The sequence below is a fragment of the Lepidochelys kempii genome, chromosome 18 (genome assembly GCF_965140265.1).
Source record: "Lepidochelys kempii isolate rLepKem1 chromosome 18, rLepKem1.hap2, whole genome shotgun sequence".
Lineage (NCBI taxonomy): Eukaryota > Metazoa > Chordata > Testudines > Cheloniidae > Lepidochelys > Lepidochelys kempii.
The window spans coordinates 10,094,973-10,113,802 of NC_133273.1; the positions used below are offsets into that span (position 1 = coordinate 10,094,973).

At 43.9% G+C, this 18,830-nt stretch overlaps 1 protein-coding gene across 2 annotated transcripts in view; it reads right to left on the reverse strand.

Moving 5' to 3' along the window:
• The window catches only part of TMCO4 (transmembrane and coiled-coil domains 4), an 81,430-nt gene extending 76,231 nt beyond the window's left edge, over positions 1-5,199 (reverse strand). The window contains exons 1-2 of one of the 2 annotated variants that reach the window (XM_073316322.1): positions 5,045-5,199; positions 3,578-3,710 (exon numbers count right to left, since the gene is read on the reverse strand). The gene's annotated coding sequence lies outside the window, so the exon portion shown is untranslated. The remainder of the gene's footprint in view (positions 1-3,577; positions 3,711-5,044) is intronic. The other variant, XM_073316321.1, reaches the window with a different exon arrangement.
• Between the last annotated feature and the right edge of the window lie 13,631 nt (positions 5,200-18,830).

An 18,830-nucleotide genomic window follows, 5' to 3' on the forward strand; every position in this document is an offset into this window, starting at 1 on the left:
TAGAAACAGCTGGATTTTCTGAAGTGCAGTGTCAGGAATAACAACATCTGGTTTAGTCAAATTCAACATATTGTCCTACCTGATAAACAGTCACATCCTGCTGCTATTGAAATCAACGGGTAGAGCCCTGCAAATCTGTAGATATCCGTAGACCATGTTTGCAGATCACAGATCGGATGTGGATACAAATTTTGTATCCACGCAGGGCTCTATCAATGGGAACTGCAGGAGCGCAACACCTCTGAAAATCAGGCCACTTAATTTGGTGCTAAGTTTGAAAATTTTGGCCTGGGTATTATGCCACTGACTCCAACAAGAGTAAATTGGTCCCATAGCCAGGCTCAGATCCTGAGGATTATATTCAGCTTGTTTCACTGAAGTAGGTGTCCCTGTTTCAAGCAAGGTAATCCAGCAGTCCAAAGCATTTCCATAATCTGAGCTGTCACTTGAAAGAAATTTTTATCACCAGCTTTTCACATAAAGTGCCCTTTGTTGTCTTGAACGGTGCTGTATTTTATATAATGACTTCAGCAATCTTATTTAAAAAGTAAAATAATAATCCTACATTAAAGATCCACAGCTGTAAAATACTTGAGTGTTCCCTACCGGTGGAAAAGCAAACATAGGCATACTAGCTTCACATTTGCGCCTATGCTAAAATATAGATACTTGGAACTGCCAACCAGCAGAATGGGTTAAATCCTTGGAACCCTCAAATGCACCTGAGTCATCTCATTGACACAGTGGGGTTGCATTGGTGCAAAGGAAGACACAAATTAACTTTTAGTTTCTGAGTCTCATTCCCCAAGGACAAAAAGAGCAGGAATGATTAGAAGGTAAGATGCAGGACTTCAGGTGCTGGAGGGATGGACTGTCTTGCATCACACAACAATACCTGAGTAGCATTGAGGGGCTCTGTATTATCTCTCACAGAGTTATTTGTTAAAAGCTGACAGCACGTTCAGAGCTGTATAGATCACGGAGGAAATTCCAACCAGTTTGCATATAAAGCTCAAGGCTTGCAACTGGGTTGGCCTGGGCAGACTTTCTGACCACGTGGAGACTCACTGAAATCAGTGTGGTCTATGTGGCAGGAAAGATCTGCCCATATGGATCCAATTGCAAGATTAGGATATAATAGACATACACTAAACAATATTAGACACACAGAGCGAAATGTGACCATATGATGGATTCAATGCAAAGCAGGAGAGCAGATTATTTAACATACAAAATTACAACCCGATAATATATTCTTCTTCATGACCATTAAATAATACTTCCAGATTGCCTAGCATTGGGCTTGATTCTGCAAAACCTTATTCATGTAAGTTATCTGTAATCACATGGGCCCCAATCCAGAAAAGCACTTTAGCATGCGTGAAAGCCTCTTTCTATTTAGGAAACTATTTAAGTACATTTGTAACTTTAAGATGGTGTAAACTTCAATGGTATTGAGCACTTTCTTAAATTGGGATGCTGTCCTGAAACGTGGCCATAAGAGAGCTCTGCTGATGTCAATAGAATGAGGGAGATTTTATTTAGGTTTCCCTGATCTAGTCTTTAGGAAGAAAGGCACTATAAGGTTAATGGATGTCTTTGATCAGAGAATAATTATGCCTTTTCCAATGATAAAACAAAAGCACTACTGTCGATTTCTATCGCTCGGCTATTATCCGGATATGTGGAAATGCAAAGACTGACACACTGTATAAGACCAACAGACCTTTTAGTCCTCTATCCTCTTTCCAGCAGTCCTGGATGCTTCAGAGGAAAGTGAAAAAACCTCAGAAATGGGCAATTATAGAATAAACTGCCATTAAGGGAAATGTCTTTGTAACCTCAGGCAGTTAGTGATTGGCTTTATCCTTTCAAGCATGCAGGTTGTATCCCTTATATTTTTTAATCCTATCTAATGTAACTCTGGATGTTTTTATAATTCACACAAATGCCTTATTATTCCTGTAAATGCCGTTTGGGCAAATTAATTAAAGGAACTTCAAATGGGTATTTTGGAAACTCTAATTTATACAGCTTTTAAAATAGCAATCACAAGAGTTATTTCAGATGCTGACAGAAAAATGCAATGCAACATTAAAAACACCTTATCCAGAGGAAGATTGTCATTTGCTATACCACCACCTAACTCTTATATTTCATCAGTAGATCTCAAAGTTCCTCACAACCTTTTTAATGTATTTGTTATCCTCACAACACCCCTACATGGTAGGGAAGTGTCATGATCTTCATCTGTAAACTGAGGTAGAGAGAGGCTAAGTGATTTGCCCAAGGTCTCACAGGAAGCCTGTGGCAGAACAGGGAATTGAACCTGGATCTCGCAAGTCAGTGCCTTAACCACTAGACCATCCTTCCTCTCTAAAAGCCAGTTAAGGCCATAATCTTGAAAACATTTATGAACATAATCAGCTTTATGCACGAGTTCTCTCATTAACTTCCACTGGATTACTCGTATAAGTAAAGTCACACATCGTTTATGTGCCTGCAGAATCTAGGTCCACCTACGCACAATCACACAACAAACATATTTACTTTTCAGAATGGATTATACATTGATATAAAACATACAAATATAATGTAGAATTCCACTGCAGAGCTGTATACTTAATGTAAACCACACAGTACTGGAATCAGGACAGTACCTGGAAAATCTCAGCTTTCTTTAAAAAAAAAAAAAAGTTTTTGCTAGCACTCATGGTTGCGGAGAAAAGCTTAAAAACACAAAGCAACCTAAAGACCTGACAGTGATTACGCCCCTCCACTGCCTTCCCCAACAAGTCACCTTCAAGGCTCTGTACAACTCAGCTCCTGTTGTCTCCGTTCACATCTCATTGTACTCCCCCTTCACTCTGCCCACACCTAAGAAGCCCTAAAGGTTCGAAAAACCAAGAGGCAAATAAAAACAATCCAAAGTATATTTTATTAAAAAACTCATAATTTTAAAGACAAACTCATGATTTTTGCAGCCTGACTCACAAAATCTTACCACTTGGGGTTGACAGTATTGGCATTATTTTATTGGGACCTAATCCAAAGCTCACTGATCTCTAGATCAGGCCTTTTTTTGCATTTGGAGTGCACAAAGGGCCAGCAAAAGGCCAATGAACACTTACATCTAATTTAAACCCTCAGAATAGGCATCAAGTGGAATTTACATGGTGCATAGACCTTACATAGATTTTAAGGTCAGAAAGGACCATTATGATCATCTAGTCTGACCTCATGCATAGCTCAGACCAGAGTACTTCACCCACTGAACTCTGTTTCAAGCCTATAACTGACTATTCAAGCTAGATCAAGTTTTTAGAAAGATGGCTAATCTTGATTTAAAAATTTCAATGATGGAAAATCTACTATACAGAATCATAGAACATCAGGGATGGAAGGGACCTCAGGAGGTCATCTAGTCCAACCCCCTGCTCAAAGCAGGACCGATCCCCAATTAAATCATCCCAGCCAGGGCTTTGTCAAGCCTGACCTTAAAAACTTCTAAGGAAGGAGATTCCACCACCTCCCTAGGTAACGCATCCCATGGTAAATTGTTCCAATAATTAATTACCCTCTCTGTTAAAGATGTATGCCTTATTCCAAGTCTGAATTTATCTATCTTCAGCTTTGTGCTGCTCCTCTGCGCAGGAGTGAATTTCACTTTCAGGGATCAACCAGAGAGGATAGGGGACCCATATGCGATCCTAAATTGGATATAAATTAATCCATGAATATGTGATAGTGTTTCCTGTGTGGTTCTGTGAGAGCTTTTTATTTGAGTAAAATAAGTGGAACTATTGTTTTCCATAAGATGTTAGAAAATAAAGAAAAATATTCAAAAACAAAACAAAACACACAGCACTTCCCTTGGGAGGAAATTGACATGAAGGAAACCTACTTTGCTGAGGGAGGTAAAAAGGAGTAGATGCCTGCCACAGGAGGCCAGGGAGGGAAGCACTAACAGATGAATAGAAAGGGAGAGCTTAAGTATGAGGCACGGGCAGAAGGAACGGAGAGTAGGATCAGATGGGAGCAGAGACCAAGCTCTGCACAGTTCTGCTCTAAGGTGTCAATGGGAAGGTAGCAAAGGGAGCCAGACAGAGTGACGGGCAGCGGCAGTGTTTCAGTAGACTCTAGGGGAGAAAGCACTTCTTAGTAAACCATGAAGATGGTTAAACGTCGAGCCGTACCGTGGGATATAGTAAAGCAGATGGTGGATCTCTGAGTGGGTACAGACATCAGCCCGGGAGGAATGCATCCGTGCAAATACAATTATTATGGCTAGAATCCGAAACACCCAGATGGACAAGACTGCTTAAACACAGGATTAGATCCAGAAACCAGATCCACCCAGGGCGTAGGAAGAAAAGGAGGACTTGTGGCACCTTAGAGACTAACCAATTTATTTGAGCATAAGCTTTGGTGAGCTACAGCTCACTTCATCGGATGCATGCAGTGGAAAATACAGTGAGGAGATTTACATACACACAGAACATGAAAAAATGGGTGTGTGCGTGTGACCTATTCTCACCCCCTGAACGGGTGCAAGGCTGGGGGTGAGAGTTGCCCTCTCCCGCCCCACCCCCACCCGCGGGGCTCAGGTTCGGACAGGGTTTCGCTGCCCCCCCCCGGCCCGCTGCCGCCCCCCGGCCCTCTCCAAAAACGTTTTACACTCCCCGTCCAGGCTCCTGCAGCTCTGCTCCCGACGGCGGCAGCTCCCCTGTCGCCCCCTGGGGTGACTATCGGGGGGGGGGCAGCAGAGTGCACGGCTCCCCAAAGGGCTCAGACGCGGGGGGCGGGCTCCAGCATCCCCACTCCTCCAAGGGGGTGAGTCGGGGCCGGGGGGGCAGCGAAACCCTGTCCGACCCTGAGCCCCGCGGGTGGGGGTGGGAGAGGGCAACTCCCCGCCCTGATCCGCTTCCCCCGGGAGGGGAGCCCCCAAGCTGGGACCCCAGTGCGGGGGGCTCCCCCTGGGCCCCGGTCTGGGGGGGACCCCTCAACACATGTCCAGGCAGAAACAACCCGTCCCTTGTCCTACCGTGCGTCTCCGCCCGCAAACCGTCAGGGAGGAAGGGGGGCGGCACCGTGCTAAGATGCCGTCGCCGCCCTGCTCTCCCGTCTCCTCAGGCGGGCCCGGTGCTCAATCCCACCCCGAGGCTCAGGGACGCCGAGAGGGCCCGAGTTACGCAGCTCGCGTAGGGGGAGCTATGGCCAAACGGCGAATGCGGCGGCTGCCTCACGTAGCCAGCGCGGGGGAGCGGAAGGGCTACGCAAAGTGCGTGACGGGAGAGGGGAGCGCCGGCTGGACTCTGAGCTGCCGCTCGGCCGTGTGGCCGGGCCGCCGTCGGGGCCGCTCGCTCCAGGCAGGGCCGGGCCCATTAAACACCGTCGTAGTAGCCTGAGATCACAACACAACGCTCCATCGCTGCAGAGCCTAGAACAGGGGGCTCCGAGCCGGACCCTCCGTTTCAGGTACATGCGGAGCCAGAAACCTCAGTGCCCCCCCCCCCCAGCGGTAACGTAGCGGGGCCAGGATCCTCCCGGCCAGCCTGGGCTGCTCTCCGGAAGCAGGCCAAACCTGGCCTTTGCTGAGCACATTTCACGCAGCTTCAGGTGTCCCCGGCCCTACGGGTCCTCTGTAGACTTGCGTGTCAAAGGCTGATCGCGCAAGCACAGTAGAAGGGTCCTAAATCACTTTCAGGAGCTCTGGAGCAGAACCACTGACAACGAGTGCCCCAGAGAAAGGTACTGGCCTGCCGCAACTTTGCCTTTTGGCTGCCCTACCAGAGCCATTGCCCCAGGGCTATGGGAAAGGCCAGGGTTGTTTTGCGAGAGTGGGGGGCAGCGGCAGAGAGATCGGGCGGAGGAAGCAGTGAAATGAAATCTGCTCTGGCATGTAAATAGAACAGATACAGTCCTAGGGCAGCAAAATATTATGAACAGTAAATTTAATAACAGTTTACTGTGAGAGAGATTTTGAGGCTACAAGGGGCATACGCTTTCTAATTTTAGATGAATAGATTTCAAGACCAGAAGGGACAATAGTGATCCTGCATAACACAGGTCAGTAGTAATTTCTAAAAAAGAAAAGGAGGACTTGTGGCACCTTAGAGACTAACCAATTTATTTGAGCCTGAGCTTTCGTGAGCTACAGCTCACTTCATCGGATGCATACTGTGGAAACTGCAGAAGACATTATATACACACAGAGACCATGAAACAATACCTCCTCCCACCCCACTATCCTGCTGGTAATAGCTTATCTAAAGTGATCATCAAGTTGGGCCATTTCCAGCACAAATCCAGGTTTTCTCACCCTCCGCCCCCCCCCCCCCCACCAACTCACTCTCCTGCTGGTAATAGCCCATCCAAAGAGACCACTCTCTTCACAATGTGTATGATAATCAAGGTGGGCCATTTCCTGCACAAATCCAGGTTCTCTCACCCCCTCCCCCCCCCTCCCAAAAACTACACACACAAACTCACTCTCCTGCTGGTAATAGCTTATCCAAAGTGACCACTCTCCCTACAATGTGCATGATAATCAAGGTGGGCCATTTCCAGCACAAATCCAGGTTTTCCTTTTCTTTTTGCGAATACAGACTAACACGGCTGTTACTCTGAAACCTAGTAATTTCTAGTAACCGAGTAATTTTTGCATCAAAACCGTAGCTTCGCTGAGCTAGAGCATCTCTTTTAAAAAGATATTCAGTCTTGATTTAAAGATTTCAAGTGATGGAGAATCTACTACATCCCTAGGTAAGTTGTTCTAATGAGTAATTGCCTTCACTTAAAAATATGCACGCAATTTTGAGTCTGAATATTTCTAGTTTCAGCTTTCAACCATTATATCTCATGGTGCATTTTTCTGCTAGATTAAAGAGCCAGCTACTTTCAGAAATCTCTTCCCCCTGTAGACTCTTGTAGATAGAACGGGCCAACTCAGGGGCTTTGGTTCACAAGACGTTTTGACATTTTTGCAATCTCTGTTTGTTCTTTACTCAGAATGAAAGTAAATGTATTGAAATTTCTCAGCAAACTGGAAATTCCCCCCTAAAATTTCATTTCAGAATGAGGGAAATGTGTTCCCAAAAGGAAATATGTGAAATTGACATTTCCACCACTGCTATTCAGCTGGAGCTCCCAGCCTTGAGTGGCTCTCTCTGCTGTAGACTGCATACCCTGTTTCAAGAAAAGTTTTGTTGAATCTGTAATAGAGTCGATGAATTAGTGTGCCTCAGTGAATTGGTAGTTTTGCTGGAAAATTTCTGATAAGCGGTACTTGATCATGATCAAATCATTCCTTAATCTTCATTTGGATAAATTAAATAGTTACAGCTTCTTAAGTCTTTCATTGCAGGGCATTTTTTCCAGACCACAAAAAATTCTTGTAGCTCTTGTCCGAACCCTTTATAATTTTTCAACCTTCTTTTTGGTGTGTGGACACGAGAACTGGACTCAGTATTCCAATAGTAGTCTTACTAATGCAATATTCACAGATTATCCCTCCTCCCCACTCCTACTTGGCATCATAGTGGGAGCTCATGTTCAGCTGGTTATCTACCATAATCCCCAAGTCTTTTTCAGTGTCACTGCATTCCAGGGTACAGTTCCCCATCATCTTTGATCCTAGATGTAAGATCTTGCATTTGGCTTTATTAAAACTCATGTTGTTCAATGAACCCACCCAACCAAGTGGTCTTGACTGGTCCTGGTTGGTCACTATTGCCCTACTTGGCCATATGCCAAAGGTATGTGTGATGCATCCCAAAGGTATAACTGCCTATTGACCAGAGTTCAGTACTAGAATCTGAGTATTCTCTTGACCTACTTCTTCCTGTGACACTGACTCATTTTGTGGTTTATGGAAGGCAATTTTAACTTCACTTCCTCAATTTCCTGCCGGTAAAGTCAGGGATGATCATATTTATTTGTCTATCTCATGGGTACGTTGTAAGGATTACTCAGGGTTTGTAAGCGCTGAATATGAAAAGTGCTATATAAATGCCCATGCCTCCTGGTATCTATCACCTTTCCCTTCCTTTTCAGAGGCTGGACACCACTACTAATCATTCTGCTTTTACCACACTTTTTTCAGTGTTCAATTATTTGCACTTTCTTCTCCATGTCAGCAGTCTTCTCAAGGACTGAAGAGACATCTAAGCTGAACTACCCCTTATCCCATAGATCTCTAGGCCCTTCAAGTCAGGCTTGAAGTATACTGACACAAGGCAGTGGGAGGGAAACCTATACTGCCTCTGCCTGTGATTATGTTCTGTGGATCCATAAAGAACAACATTCTCCAGGGTTGTCAGTCTCTTACTATCCAACCCTCTTTCTAACCTTCAAAGCATAAGAAAGGTTTCTATTTCTATTCCCACTAAATGGATTTTTAGCATCTATGGAAATAGTTAACACTCGGGACACAAATCTGCAGCTGTGTTTCTTAGTCTCAGTGGACACCACCATTCTTTTTGGGATTATTAATATTACAGTAGTGCCCAAATATAGCGGAAGACCCAGAGATCTTATGCTCATCAAAGAGTTTAAGCCAGAAGAAAGATTTCTGTCTTATCCCAGAGAAGACTAGTACTGCCAAGGCTGATGCCTTTCGAAGGGCATCATCTATTTTAGTCAGTTTGTCTCTCTAATCTGTCTGTCCATCAGTCAGACATTCGCAGCGAGAGTACTGCAGTTTCCCTTCATAGTGTTTTGACCTGAACAAATATTAATAGTTACCAGAGGCCTGATCCAAAGCCCACTGACATCAGTGGAAGTCTTCCCAAAAATATAACTGGTTAGTGAAAACTTTAGTTCCCCCAGTTTAATACTGACCATTGATTTTAGTTAGGTTATACGGTCTTTTCTTCATATCAACTCAATTACTGTTTGCACCGCACCAATAGAGGTAGCCCATAATCTCTCATCTTTAATTGCTGATTCTTATTTCACTACATTTCTTAGGTGCTTTATCAGCTCTAGTTCTCTTCAGGAAGAGAGCTCTGAAGTGTTCTGACAGCGAATTTATGTGTGAAACCTCCTGAGACACAGAAGTCAAAGAGCAATTAATGTTATTAAACTTTAATGGACACATTGCATACAGAAATACCACAAGGTGTGTTTTAGTGATTAACAAGTTCCTTCTCTTTGATCCCGGCATAAGGAACCACACATCTCAGAGTATGATGTCATACTCTAGGCCAGTGGTTCTCAAAGCTGGTCCGCCGCTTGTTTAGGGAAAGCCCCTGGCAGGCCAGACTGGTTTGTTTACCTGCCACGTCCGCAGGTTCGGCCGATTGCAGCTCCCACTGGCCACGGTTCGCCGCTCCAGGCCAATAGGGGCTGTGGGAAGCGGCGTAAGCCAAGGGACATGCTGGCTGCCCTTTCTGCAGCCCCCATTGGCCTGGAGTGGCGAACCGCGGCCAGTGGGAGCCACGATTGGCCGAACCTGTGGACACGGGAGGTAAACAAACTGGTCCGGCCCCCCAGGGGCTTTCCCTGAACAAGCAGCGTACCGGCTTTGAGAACCAGTGCTCTCGGCTTTATGTGAAGAGGACAAGAGGAGAGGTGGGGCAGGTATGAGACTGAACAGTGAGAAATTCATATTCAGGTTAGTGTTCTTTGTTCAAGTAAGTGGAACCATTTGCTTGGTAAAGAACACAGGAGAGTCTCCATTAAGGCTATTGAGAAATTCTACATACCAGAAACCCTACTTAAAAAACAGACTCAATGTGCCCACCGAGAGCATTGTCTTTATGGTTGTTTTTAACTTTATCCCAGGACTTTCTACCAAGAACAAATATACACAAGCTAAGAAGAGTATCTACAAACACACTGGCAGATGTTATACTGGTCTTCCCAGGAAGCCACCTGATAAGCATTTCATATAATAAACATTCTGCAGTACAAGTCAAAATGCAATACGCCAGAACAAACAAAACCCAAACAAGGAAAATCCTTATTAATTGTATCTCCCATATCAAAAATATTAAATACAAATGTTTCACTAGGTCAGATAATAAAATTAAGCAATATTGTGTGTTGTGGCTACTCCTTACTGGGATACTTTAAGGATGTGTTTTGAATTTATTCTAAGAACAGTGGTTGCTAAAGATCTACATTGTAATGACCAGCCATGGTTTCCCATTTGGCAACTTACAAAGAACTCCAGTCTGCTGTCTCTATAATACCCACCAGTCTTTTCAGGCAATGGCTATGACATCGCTCTCTTTCTTGTGGATTGAGGGAACTGAAATCCCCAAAGAGCTGCAATTGAAATTAGGGTTGCAGCAAAGCACCAAAGACATGATCAACCCCAACATAAGCACAAGACAGAGGACCCATTTAATCAGTCCAGTGTACACAAATGGGAGGACGACGATGATTAGGATCACCATAAGCAGCAAGAGCAACACAAGTCTTTGGACAGCTGTTTGACTGATACTGGGAATGTCCTGGTTTTCAAAGATAGTGGCACAGCTGGATTGAGTACCACCGGTGTCATGTAGCCATTCAGGAGAGACGTGTATCTCAGCATTTGGACAAGGGCTTTCCAAACAGCCTATGATATCTTCTTTATCAAGAAGGGTGCGGATAAGCCCTCCAAACACAACAGTGGGTTTTCTGCACAGAGGGCAGGTGATCATCCAGGTATTGTCCTCGTTCTGAAGGATGAGCTTGAGGCAGACTTCACAGAAGGCATGTTGGCAAGCCAGGAGCTTAGGACTCCTGTAGATGTTGTACCTGTTGAAGCAGATTAGGCAGTCCATATCTGCAATTAATGCTTTGGATGAACGTTGGTGGTCCATTTCTGAAACTAATACTTTACAGGAGTCTGGAGAGTCCATTACTGTTTCTGGAGGCTTAATTGAGTTTGGACAGTTCATTTCTGAAGCTGTTCGTTTAGCGGCATCTGGATTGTTCAGTTCTGTGGCTGATGGTGAAGAGGAGCCTGGACAATCCTTGTCTGCAGCTTCTTCCTTATTGGACCCCAGTCTGTCTGTGTCTGCAGCTTCTTTTGTGGACCCCAGTCTGTCCATCTCTGCAGCTGATGGTCCAGGAGAACTTGATTCATTTTCAATGTGTAGCTTGTCAATTGATCCCTCCATGGAGCGAGATCTTGGTGCAGTTTTGCTTTGCTCAGTTAAAGTGTTTGCTGATTCTGTGGCTCTCTTTATACAGTGTTTTATTCCTGTTACGTGTGTTTGAATAGTGACTCTCTGACAGTGACGTTTTTATAAGGCAGGAATCTGTGTTAATCAGTAACTTAACGGCTAAGATATTTTATAATGCCTGATAACATCACTAAGCAATTCGTCTCCAAGAAGCAGACCTTGTGGCATTAGTAAAATTGAAATGACAAACCAGTCCTGCTGTGGTGGTCAGACTATGGCAATAGAACAACTATAATCATAAAAGCAGTACTTGTTTTTTTTAAAAGCAATTTCAATGAGTTCTCAAATGCCACTTTGTTGGACTGAGACAGAGTTGGTCGAATTGTGTTATTAGCTTGATGGCATTATTAGTGATATTATGTAGTGCAGTCTTGTGGATAGTCCATGGGCCTGGAAGTCAGGAGAAGCAGGTTCTACTTCCACATCTTATACTGACTTGCTGGGTGGTCTTGGTTAGTTGCTTCAGTTCTCTATGCCTGAGTTTCTCCATGTATAAAACTGGGATAAAGAACATGTACTAGACATGCCTCCCAGAAACTCTTTGTCTAGATCCTCAGATGAAAGGTACTATAGAAATGAAAAGCATGACTATTCAGAATATGTTATCACCTTGAGTATATTTATAGAAAGCGAATACATGGAAAGATGAATGTTTGCCAAGCCCCCTTCTGTCCTCATCTAAACACTGAATTTGCATGACATTTGATTGTATCCTAACCCGTTGTGAGCTCTCTGGCAGGGACTACTCTTTTTTTGGCACTGCTCATCTAGTGTAAAGCCCTGGGTATGCCTATGACACAATACAAAGAATGAGATAGGAAAACACCAACAGCAGTGAGGCTCAATAATCAATCTAAATCAAAAGGGGTCACAGTATTGCCACCCTTACTTCTGTGCTGCGTGGCTGGAGAGCAGCAGCTGCTTGCCAGGCACCCAGCTCTGAAGGCAGCACCCCGCCAGCAGAAGCACAGAAGTAAGGGTGGCAATACCATACCATGCCACCCTTACGTCTGCACTGCTGCCTTCAGAACTGGACGGTCGGAGAGTGAAGGCTTCAGGTCAAGGGCCCAGCTCCGAAGGTAGCAGCACAGAAGTAAAGGTGGCAATACCGCGACCCCCCTACAATAACCTTGTGACACCCTCCCACCCCATTTTTGGGTCAGGACCCCTACAGTTACAACACCATGACATTTCAAATTTAAATATCTGAAATCATGAAATTTACAATTTTTAAAATCCTGTGACCATGAAACTGACCAAAATGGACTGTGAATTTGGTAGGGCCCTATTCATAGTCCCCTGAGCTGCTTCTACTGTTCAGGATACATTTCAGATGTTCTAACATCGGGATAGGGGAATGATCACACCTTTCCTCAGGCCTAACATGGTCCCCAGATCTTGGAAACAGATATGTTCTGAAAAAAGATTTTTTTTCGAGTGAAGAGAGTAAATAGCAGTGGTGTTGATTCCTCAATATGCCCCACCATTTATTTTCTGCCTTAGGCAGCAGCCTTAGTGTAAAATGGCTACCAGGAGCACGTAAGCACCTTCCATCTGCCAACCCGGAAATGCTGATCAAAAGTCAGTTTGTAAAGTCAGTTCAGATGCAGAGAGTCTTGACGTGTTGCCTGTCACCCAAAGTAATTATGAATAAAGCAGCAAGCTTCAGTGAATATAAAGTCACCTTCAGACTTTTAATGCAACATACAATGTAGAACACAGGAAAAAAGAGGAAAGAAAGATCTTTATAGACAGAGACATTAGAACTGATTCTCTTTTCCTATACACCAATTTTACACTGGTGTAACTCTACTGACTTCGATGGAGTTACTCCTGATTTTCAGCAGAGTAAGTGAGAAGAAAGTACAGCACAATTCTTTTCTTCTTTCTCCTAGGCTACTGGAGATACCATCATGATTTGTGGGATCCCAAACAATAATAATCTCACAAAGCCTCCAGAAGCATGGGACAGACCCCTTTGATCCTATTGGTGGAGAGCTGGGAGTGGTGAAACTAGGCCATGCGTTACTGAGGCTATGGTGAGACACCCCATGTATTGGATCCCAGACAGTCCCAGGTCTTGTTTGTTGTTATGGCTGGACCTTTAGGCTACCCTTAAAAGCCAAGGAATCTGTTACACTCACAAAGAAAAAGAGGGTAGTGATGATGGAGATCAGCATAGAAATAAAACCACACTCTATCAGACTCATTCAACTTGCTAGACAAGGCCTGAAAATCCACATAGACACAGTGTTGCAGGGCTTCTCCCTAGTTTCCAAACACTTGCTATCATGCCCTGTCTTCTTTAAAAAGGTTTAGTCTCTTAACACAGGCAAATAAAGTAACAGAAACCAGTTTTTTAACTCACTCCTTTTCACTCAGGCTTCAAGGTCACCCCTCGCAGGGGTTTCTGGTGCCCTTGTTCCTGGCAGCTTCCCACTTCTAGTATTTCCTGCCCTCTGGCAGTCCTTTATAGGCACAGGTGTAGCCCAGGCCCCTTTAACTGGCTGGATTTGGCTCATTTTCTCTGACACAGGGGAGCTAGGCCCAGTTTTACTCACAGGGACCAGTTACCCTGTGACACACAGTTACTAGTGGCAACCTTAGCTTGTCCCGTCAGTCCTGCTCTGGGGCAGGAATACATGGCTGAGCTTATGCAGCACATTTGTAATGCTCATTCCAAGGGAATTGACTCACTTTTTCTGCCTCAATGTCTTTTTTTACCATTCTGAGCGTTTCCTGGGGGTCCATCACACAATGTCACTTCAATCAACTTCGCAGACAAAGGGAACTAGAAATTAATCAGCTGTCAATTCATCTGGAATGCAGCAGTCCTGAAAATATCAGGCAAATCCTGCTAAGGTCATCATAGTTCTAATAAGAAAACAGGGCAATAAATAAAGTGCAGAGTCCAGGGGTGATAAATAAATTGAACATGAGTTATTGATGTAGGGACAGCACATGATTGCACTAGTAGTGTATGGCCAGATGTTCTTTGAACCAGCTGTCACAGACAAGGTGGGAAGCATATTTTATGGTCGGAGTGCAGTGGGAGTGCTGTTTGCTCTTAGCAGAGTGAAAGACGTCCTGATCACTCTATTTCACGATGGTAAACAGATAACAGATGAGGGGTCCCTCCTGCCTTTCATACTTCACATCACCCAGCCCATTATTTTGTCTTACCTGTGGCCAAAAGATCATGCTTTCAAGTACCATACCAGGAGTTGAACTCACCACTTACATCACACTATTGTACAATAATAGCCCTAGACCTTGCAATATCATGGATATCATGTAAATTGTATTGGGGCTATTTCTGCAGAATGCCATCATACTTTCCTGTAAAGTAATGCTTGCTGAGCTGGGTCAGTACCCAGGGCTGTAGGGAGCTAGAGTACAGGGTCAGAAGTTCTGTCGATTGGATGAGAATGGAGGCAATATTTTTTCAACCAAGCATAAAGAAATCAAGCTCCCCAAACCTGGCGGCCATTTATCTCTGAGATAGAGTGAGCAAAAAGGGGTTGAGAAAGGAATGGAGAGAAGCGGGAGAAGGGGACAGAGCTGTGTGAATAAATGATTGTTTGGTTCACAGCCAATTCTGAAAAATAAATACTATTGTTCAGTTCAAACCCAACCCATTCTTTGGTGGGGGTGTGTATGTAATTTTCACTGAATCAAATCAGTCAGAAAAATTTTGGTTTGGGCATTTTTAATAAAAGCAAAGGAAATGAGAAACCACATTCACAACAACCAGAGAAGAAGGAAAACAAGGTGGTGGGGTCCTTCTAAGGTTTCCCATGTCCCTGGCGAGTACCGTATTCCCTAGGCTAGAGGTTACCAGGAGCATCTCCATCTCCTGTGTTTTTGTGATTGATGCCAAATTCCCTTGTGAATCTAGCTCAAAAAAATGTTTAATTTGATAATGTTGACATGGTTCTTTTGACATTTCTGATTTTTTTTCTCATTTCAACACAAATTTGTGAAATGTTTTGGTTGACCGGAATCTGCGTTTTTCTGCAAAAGTTTTGTCTGAAAAATTTTGCCCACTTCTAGAAGAGAGTTGGGAGAGGAGAATGAAGGAGGGCTTTGTGGGCTTGATCCAAAGCCCAGTGAAGTCAATGGGAGTCCTCTTGACTTCAGTGAGCTCCAGATAAGGCCCCCGGAGACTGGCAAAGTGGAGCATTATCTGAGGGGTGGAAGCATGGTTAAAGGGACAGAAACAAAGGAGAGGAGTGGAAAGAGAAGGAGAGGGAATTAGACAAAGAAAGGAAAGGAAGCAAGAAAGAGAAGAGAGGAGCTGGAGAGCTTGATGTAAATGAATATTCATCAGGAACTAAATAGAATAAAAGAGTAAGAAGTTTCTCTCTGGCCTCCTAAGCAGGAGAATCTTCAGGATTGAGCTGTGGCTTGGCCTCCTCCTTTTGTCCTTGTGTTTTTATCATCTCCTTGACCTTTTCTACAGCATTCAAGGCTGCACAGCAGCCATCAATACTGCCTGGGGAACTCCACTGAGAATGTTACAGCATGATAAGGGAAATTGTCTATCAAAAATCATGCCTTTGTTGCCCACAGTTCGTAACAGGGATTGTAAAAGCTCTAGAGATGCATAAAAAGCCTCTGCTTTCATATACTGTACTCTGTTTGAATTTTGTGGTGCAGTTCAAGATGATCCATGGAGAGTTAGATGTCAAACTACAGAAGGCTTTCTTTATCAAACCCTCTTCCAGAATAGACAGCTAGTTTTCTAGCTGAGGAAGCTTCTTGTAGTTATAGCTTTCTAGGGAAACAGAGAAATCCACCCTCTGTGACCTTCAGGATTCTGGCAAGAGACACAATCATTGTTCTCATATTTCTGGCTAATTTTGGGAGGAAGTTTTAGAGCATGGGTAAGGCTTATAAGAATGATCTCTCAGGCAAGGATCATAATGGACAATGACCATGAGTTAATAAAATCCAGCCTCCCATCTTTCACTCAAAGGACTTTTGCTGCTGAACCTCCCCTCTTGAGCCTCCCTGAAGGGGGAACACTTGCATAGGTTTCTGTGGATCTGTGAGGAATAAGACATCTAAGGGTCCAGGCAGACAACAGCGACCCACATAGCACATTGGGGAGCAGCAAGGCTTCACAAATGGGCAGAATAATAGGGTGCTTGTCACTAGAGGTCTATGGTGTCAGCTGCTAGTATGGGGAGCAGATCTATGGAAGCTAAAGGTTGGTGAGATCACAAGAATGCAGGTTTGTTTGCTGGGAGGACATTGGCTCAGAGCAGGGCCCTCCAAAGTGTATGCGTGGGGTGGAAATTGATAACAAAACAAAAAACTCTTAGGGGGAGGCCTCATTAGTAGGACAGGAGGCTGCACTTTGTTGATATTCTGATAACTGGGCCTACACATTTATCCTAACTGTAAGCTCAACTAGTGAAAAATGGGTAAAGGGTCATGAATTGTCACAATGATTTGTTATAGAAAACTGTTTAAGAAAAGGTGGAAGCAGAAAGACTGAATTAATTTAAACAGAAAGGGTCAAATTATACCACTCAAGGACTGTGTTAAGATGATGACTGGTAAACAAGAGGCACAGAGGAGGATTGGAAATCAAGGAACCAAACTGGTGTGTTGGAAAATAGGTCTATTTGCTGGAAAAAATAAAGTGAGAATGGATTATTCCACCCATCACCTGTTTGGCCCTTTAAAAGAGACTCTGGGGGAGAACACAACAAGAACTCTTACCATCAGCATGGCTGTGGTGGAAAGATTGTTGCCGTGACACCAGACCTTGGATGGGGACACTTGATCTTCATCACTGCATCAGTGACGACCCCCACATGATACCTGTGAGATCCTTCTCTCTCTTGCCCTCCCTCAAGTGCTCCTTTCTGCCCTCCATTTTCCTACTGTCCTGTCTCTCTCTTTCTCTCAAGTTTTCACCTGATCTTGAAATCAACTGTAATGCATGGCACCAGCATTGTGAGATGAGATGGGCCATCCAGGTCTGCCCAGCCTGAGAAGGATCAGCGAATGAGAGGGACCTGACCAGACCAACAAGATGATGTCCCTGACCAGGGAGGTGAGTCGGAGTCCAAATTAAGAGCTGTCATGCCAACTGCCAGCCCAAAGCATCCATCCATGACTGATCAGCTGCTTTGTATCCTGAGAACATCACAAAAGCAATATTTTCCCCATCTTTACTATCCTATCGCTTCTCTCCCTTTTGTGTCTGTCTTTTTTGTCTAAAGCACAAAAGTGACTATTATTTTCAATTCAGAATTGAACAACAGAATTAATCCTTCCTCCTGCACCAAGAAGGACTGTTTGATAGAATAAGAGACTTTAACCAATATCCACTATTTCCAAAAAGGACTTGGATAGGTTTTGATTAAGTTTGTTTTGCACAATCAATTTCAGCATCAGTGCTCTTTACCTTGTGTTGATTCTTTTCCTTTTGTGTGTTTCAATCAATAAATTCATAGTGTTTGGTCTGAATTTTATACTATGTTTCCACTGTATTAAGCAGGTGGGGGTCTCTGTAGCTCAGACTCTGGACCTTGTTTAACACCTTTGGCTCATATATTATATCTAAATTAATACAACAGTGAGTATCTGCTTATTCACTAGGAAAGGGAAGAAGGATGCTTTCCTGCCATAGCTGTGCTTCCCCAGGCTCAGCTGTGCAGATAAAACAAAAAAAACTAACTAGAAAAAAATCATTAATACCAACTGGCTCATGGACACAGGAAAATGTTGAATTGGACTGTTAGGTTTCCAAGTCAGTGGCCTCATACTCTAGTATGCACTCTGGGTATTGCAACTAAATTGCACATGAGAGTTCCAGCTAGATTTTTTTAATGTTGACTGGGCAATGTATATCAAAATGAATGCCACCAAAATGATGCTAACTCTGTGTGCTTAATAAATACTCATGCCCTATAGGTACTGTGAAGTTTAGTTAATATTTGTAAAACATATAAGAAGGGATTTTCAAGGTACAATTTCATACTTAGCCAACTTGTGCACATGTTTTGGGAGTTGTTCAGGTGTAAAATAGCTACCTGAAAAAGCTGGTCCTAAAATGCGGTGTTCTATTGTTATTAACTAAAGCTGCTGCTGCTGCTGCATTAAGGGCCTGATTCACAGCCCATTGAAACAAGCTGCTCATTGAGCATGATGATGATAAACAGCATTTTACTGGTAGAAATGAAATTCTTAATGTGGGACTTTGTATTTACCTCCATACCAACTCCGCTAATCCACAACTCTCATCTCACACCCTGGATCTAACTCTTAACAGCCCTATGTTCCCAGCACCAGTATCATGGGATCACACCACAAACTGTGTTATTCTGCTGCCATCTCATGGACAGTTTGCATTCAAGTCTCTCTCTCACATGGATTTCATTAATCTGTTATTCTACCAAACTATGCTTTGTGGCAATATTTTAGGGATGAAGTAGAGGCTGATAGCCAGGTCTCCAAAGTGGTTCATGCTATATGATCATAGCTGCAAAAGGAGATCAGGAAGGGAAGAACTCCAACACCCACCTGAGAAAAGGTATCAAAGCAGGTAGCAACTATGGATATCTAGAGCAGCAAAGGGAGGTGCAGTGGACAAAGGCTTGCATCAAGAGCCCTTATCTACAGTCTGGCCAGGCA